We start from the raw sequence: 6,593 nt of genomic DNA on the forward strand, positions 1-6,593 counted from the left end.
TTGCGACTTTCCCACCTTCTTATTTTCAAAACTATCACTTGAGAAATAATTTTGTTGTAAATACTGAATACATTAAGTCTTAATTCTTAACTAAGTAACGAAAATCAAAAATATTAATTATATAAAATGTTTATTCACTCCTAAACCGCATCATCTAGACCGATTTCGATGAATTTTTTGTTTGTATTTGAGTGGGTCCCTGGATTATTTAGATCAGTCTTGTAAATTATTTGATTAAATATATTTAAATAATTTTTGAATTTACTCATTTATACTATATGTATTACTTTACACTTAATAATAAATAAATACATGTAGGTATTTATACCTATCATTAAGGGTCCCGGTGCCAGTTTTTCAAATTTTCCATAATTCTATAAAATGTGAAAATTAAATTTTATATTTTAGTTGCCATCTCAATTATAAGACTTTTCCACTAATCTACTACCAGATACCTATTTATTGGGGGGGGGGGGGGTCCATAGGGTGTATGATATCGAGAAACAAAATGAGTTTACGGGAATAACTCTCAAGCTTTACAGAACAGTCGGATTTTGATGACTATTTTTTTATCTGAAAGAAGAAGACTTCCTACAGCCTGCATCAGACATCTAATTTTGTATTTTATTTCAAATAATTGTATTAAAAATTTGTAAAAAAAATGCTTTTTATCATGTATTTTTTTAGACATATTATACAATTTGAGAGAAAAATATTGAAAAACAGAGGTCGATGCGAGCTGTAAAATATTTCCTTCTAGCAATTAAAAAGAAATTGTGAAATTTAGTTGATTCTACAAGGCAGTATCGTTATACAGTTCTATATTTCATTTTTTTTTCATTTTTTCACGGGTGATGTCAGGTTATACAACTATGGTTGTTGGTTTATCCGAAGTAGACTCAAAATTTATTGGGCCGTTTAAAATAAAAGTTATATCAATAGATTCCTTCAACGTTGAGACTTGGTTGGTCTTCATATAGCAATATTTTCAGCTCGTATAGGTAGCAAATAAGGGTTGGCTCACACATGATTTTTTTCGGCTTTTTTTTTGTTTATCTAAATGGATATGTCATTAATTATATATGAACTAGTAATTATACATTAATTATATATATTATATTACTACTATAGTTAAAAGAAATTTGACTTCTACATTTTTTTTACAAATATATTTATCAAAAATACAAATCTTTAGTAAGATCAACATCGGCCGGGTCCGCTAGTATTTACATTATATTATATTATCAATTGGTTTTAACATTTATTTATTTATTTATTTAATTTATTTATGGTATATTATTATTATAAATATAAAAAAGTAACTTAAATTTCGTATGTAAATTATTTACAATAAAATGTAATTAATTTACCAACAAATACTATCAAAATAATTTCGTTAGAGTACCTTGTTAAGTTGAGATTTTCCCAAAAATACCTTTTACAAGACTGTTTTAGATTCTGAGTGGAACGATGAATGTATTGATTTTACAATGATGTGTGTTTTTTTTAATTTTTTTTTATTTTAGTGTCTGTCATCACCTTTTAGAACAGTAAAAGTGCTTGGATTTTCTTCAACAGTACCTTTTCTAATAGGAAAGTGAATCTAGTTGGTACTTTGGGGGGTCAAAAGTAAAGTTTTTCCAATAGTTTTCTAAAGCGCCGTGAGAAACAAAAGAAAAATTAAGGAAAAACGGGAATTTTTACGTAAAATCTGTTTTCGAGAAAATTGATTTTGGTTTTTGGTGTAACTTTAAAACGAATGACTAGATACATGAAATTTTCACTGGTTGTTTATGTTTCCATTTTCTATACATGATACATTTTTCAAAATATTTTGATTTGTTTTGAGCTGTTTACAGACAATTTCAGTTTCCAATTTAATTAGTTTTTTTTTTCTATGAATGTCAATAAAACTTTATTCTAAATAAACTCTAAAATCCAACAAAACCTATTTTAGGTTGTATTATAAATGTATAACAAATATACAATAAGAATATTAATTATACTAAATAATAAAATTAAAAATCCATAGTCACAGTTTTTTTTTTATTAGCATTTAAAGTTCAAAAATTAACAAAATATGTAAAAATCACGAAAATTAGCAAATTATTTTGAGTTAAGAATTCGTAAAAATTTTTGTTTTTAAATCTAAGATTTAAAAATGTAATATAAGATTACTCATAAGTTTGTCTACCTTTATCAATAAAAAAATCTCTACTGGAAAGTCAAATTAAATTTTTATGAGCGTTTGAAATTCAAATTTTTACAACATTGGATATTCACTCGATTTCTCATGTAGCGATTTCCTTATTTTGTTGTAATTAAAAAACGAATAACTGTAGATACATGATAATTTTACTGAATGTTTATATTAGCATTTCCTATACACCATACAATTTTGAAAATATTTTGACTCTTTTTGAGCTGTTTACGGACATTGTCAGTTTTCAATTTTTTTAGTTTTTTTTCTTTAAATATCAATAAAGTATTATCTGTTGGAGCAAAAAGTGTAAAAATTTAATAAAATGCTCCTGATATATTGTTACAATAGCAGTTGAAAAATATTAAAAATACATAGATACAATTTTTTTTTATAAGCATTTAAAGATCGAATTTTCACAAAATTTATCAAATTTAAAATTGAATAATTATTTTGTAGTTAAAAATTTATAAAATGTTCAACTTTTATATCTAAGGATTGAAAATTTAATACAAGATTCCACGTAAATATTTAATTCTGTTACCAAAACTTCTAAGAAATACATAAGCACAGTTTATTTTTATAGTCATTTTAAGTTCAAATTTGGACGATATTACATATTAAAAAACCTGGAATAACTATTTTAGTTATTTTGTTGTGATTGTAATGATTGTATAATATTATTTGTGGGTACTTGAAACTTCTAAAGTATACTATTATATATCTATGATAGTACCACGGCTTGTTGTTAATGTATAACGCGTTACCTGATGGATATTGTGATATGATTAATTTGGAATTTATTATTAATACCTATTATAGGTCATTTTTTTTTAATACTATATATAGATAAGTATACCTAATACCTATAATAGGTATGTCTAATACCTAGACTGACAAACTGTCTCTGCTCAGAATCGTTTTTCTTATACAGTGTCAAAGTGATATTATATCATTGAATTCAAATTTAATACTATCCATTATACAGTGACCCGTTATACAAGTGGCCACTTGTAACCTACTGTACAGCAGAGCGACATCCACTTACCCACCTTTTTTTTATTATTATTCTTTATAATGTTTTTAATATTATAATATTTATCAAATTTTAATTATTAAGAGAAATTATACAGATATATTATAACCTATTATACAGAAAAACCAGGAATTTTTATAGGTATCTACTTCCCATAGTTTGTTTTAAAAAATAACGGATCGATTTTTTTACAGTTGTCATAAATTATATTTCAGTCGGCAAATACTTGATCTCACCCCCTGTCAAAATCGTATAACGCCGGCTCTGCGGTTAAGGCTCATCCTGTCGACAGACATAGACGCATTTTCTAATGCGATTTTATTAGAAAACTATTTAGAGTTTAGGAAATTCCTCAAAATAGATATGAAAAAATTTATAAATTGTCAAGAATAGATGCTTGTGTGTTGTATCATATTATTGTCTTAATGTCTTCGTTAATCGTTAGTCCCTACCTTATATCATAACGCACGTCTGCACAACCTAAAAAGTAAAATGTGCGACAATTATTATCATCACACAAACTCCCGCCTTTGGCCACCATAGTGGCTGAACTAAGTTATAATAATGTGCTCAGTACTGTTCAGGACTGGTGGACACAATTTCGCAAAAGAGCTCAAATCATAGGCGTAGAATTGTGGGGGCTAATGGGGGCTATAGCCCCCAGAATTCTATTATTCTCCTGGAAATTTGTTTGGCCCCCTGTGTAAAGGTTTACTGTTTTATAAATCCATATTATGTGAGAACTGAAAAAAAATGTCTATTATTATAGCGAATAAATTAGAAATTCAATGACTAAAGATAGATTTTCAAATTTATCGTTACTTCATATTGAAAGGCACTTAGCTAATATTATTAATTCTGAAGATGTTGTTAATGTATTTGCCCAAAAAGTAGTCGTTTAAACCTTATGCTATGGTAATAAATCCCAATTTAAAATGTTTTTTTTTTATATTAAATTCAAATACAAAATATGTATTTGATAATAATATGATGCATGGTTGTATATTATTTATTTATATTTTACTTTAAAATGGGCTTCTTTAGTCTTTTTATATTTTTCTATAGTTATATTTATAGGATATTATGTTCTTTATCCGAATCATTATAGCCGTTTTGCAAAGTAATTCGCAAGAAGTTTCAACATACCACAAAAAGAGCCCCCCCCCCCCAAAAAAAAAAAAAATTCATCATGCTACGCCTATGGCTCAAACCTTAACAAATTGCTTAATATGTATTATTGTGTATTCTGGAGTCTAAACATATGTATTTTAAATAAAAATGATAACATATCTTTGTACTAACTAATTTTTAATTTTTTTAATTTTTAATAATAATATTAAGTGTTCAAATTCTCAAAATAATATACAATCATTTTTTTATGAAAATATATGTTTTTTAGGGAAGTTTTTATAGGTATACATAAGTGGGCCGATTTTTTTTATTTTCCAGGTAGAAATTGTTGATCCAGTCCGACCCTGATTATTTGTCAATTTGTCATACATTATATTTATACAAATATTGTCGGCTGCATAATATTCAGCTATGATTTTTCAATACGACTGCAATGCTGTTGTAGTCGCGTTATGTCGATTGTTGTTACCGACACACCAAACTAATTAGGCATAGTTCGCGATATCTTTGCTGTTATACTGTTGTATATAAATATTGGTTATTTATTTATCGTGGTAAATGTGCCTAATTAATTTATAATTACTAAATTATATAATAGTTTATTAATGATTATAATAAAGGTACATTTTATATTATAATCCATATTGCTAAAAATTGCATGGGTGATAGGTACACATTTTTTTGGGATCCCTTAAAAACTGATCCATGGGCCTTTAGTGTGCCAGGCCGATACTGCCTATAGCCTACGTGTTTTAGTGTGTAATAGTAGTGTTTAGGCAAGAAAAAGCGGACGTTCTATTATTGTACGTTGGGTATACCGTATACGTGTTTGGTTGAGCCACATTAATGGGAACAAGGAAAACAAACTCAATAATTGCTTACCTTATCACCATGTTTTACATTTTAATATTTTGAATTATTTAAACGCCTTTGCTCTTTATTATTTAAACCAGTGCTTCTCAACCTTTTTTGTTATAGGGCCCCCTAAATTTAATATAAAACCGTCAAGGGCCCCCTCAATCAGAATCATTAGGTAATTATTTTTTCTCAATGATATACTAAATTACATGCACTATTTCACTCAAATAAATCATTAAAATGTAAAGAAAATAAATGTTTTTTAATGTATTTTTAAAACATACAATTTTATAGTTGTATAATTGGTCGGGACATATATAGGGACATAGAAAAATAAATAATGAGTATAGGTATTGCTTATAGGTATCTACATAGAAATAAAAATATTTAAAATAATAATTTGGTTTGTACATATTTAAATAAACGAGTTAAAAGTATTCAAAATACGTACGTATTTGAATAATTCTAAAAGTATATTCAGAAATCAGAATACATATTATGCTTAAAAAGTTAAGACAATATTTGAATACGTCTTTTAGAATGTTAATTTTTCCCACTAGTTTTAGTCAGTCTTATATTTGTTGGAAATTAACGTTTAAAGTTGATATAGGCAGATAAATAGGTATAATAGACTTATAGACCATCAAAATAATAAATTAAAAATAATTTTTGTACAGTCTTGTAGTATATATTTACTATGTAATGATAAAAAACATTTGAATTATATTTTAATAACAATACTCTCTCAAGATTTTCATCCCTCAAACTTAAAACTATACAAATTGTTCAAATTATATTCTATACAAAATTTTTTGAATAAAACTAAATTTAAATAATCAAAATAATAAACAGTCTCCTATATTCGCGGTATACCTATGTAGTGTAATAACTATTACTATATTAGTATTTAAAGAAAAATATGTATATAATTTTGTAATTTTCGTTTTCAATTGATTTTCAACTTTAGTTACAATATTTAATGCTGTTTTTTTGGCAAAGCCATAGCTATATTGATGATTGTGTTTGGTTAATTTAATTGTGTATGGTATATTAAAAATAACTATTTTGTATAAAAATAAAATTCACATACTATAACATTTGTATGCGTTTAATTTGTAAAATATCAACCTATTATCTATTGATTTTAAATAGGTACAAATAAAATTGTTTAATTTTAATTTGAAATATCATTTTTTAAGAAGTATTTTTTTGTTTTTATAAAATATTTTGCTTTACAGATAAAAACAACATTATAGATGACGCAATGTTTATCATGTGTATAATAAATATTGAAATTTATAGTATAATTGTATTTACATCAATTTAGGCCTCCACACAAACTTGTTTATTATAATAATTGTATGGACT

Source organism: Acyrthosiphon pisum, chromosome X, assembly GCF_005508785.2.
Source record: "Acyrthosiphon pisum isolate AL4f chromosome X, pea_aphid_22Mar2018_4r6ur, whole genome shotgun sequence".
In the NCBI taxonomy this organism is placed as follows: domain Eukaryota; kingdom Metazoa; phylum Arthropoda; class Insecta; order Hemiptera; family Aphididae; genus Acyrthosiphon; species Acyrthosiphon pisum.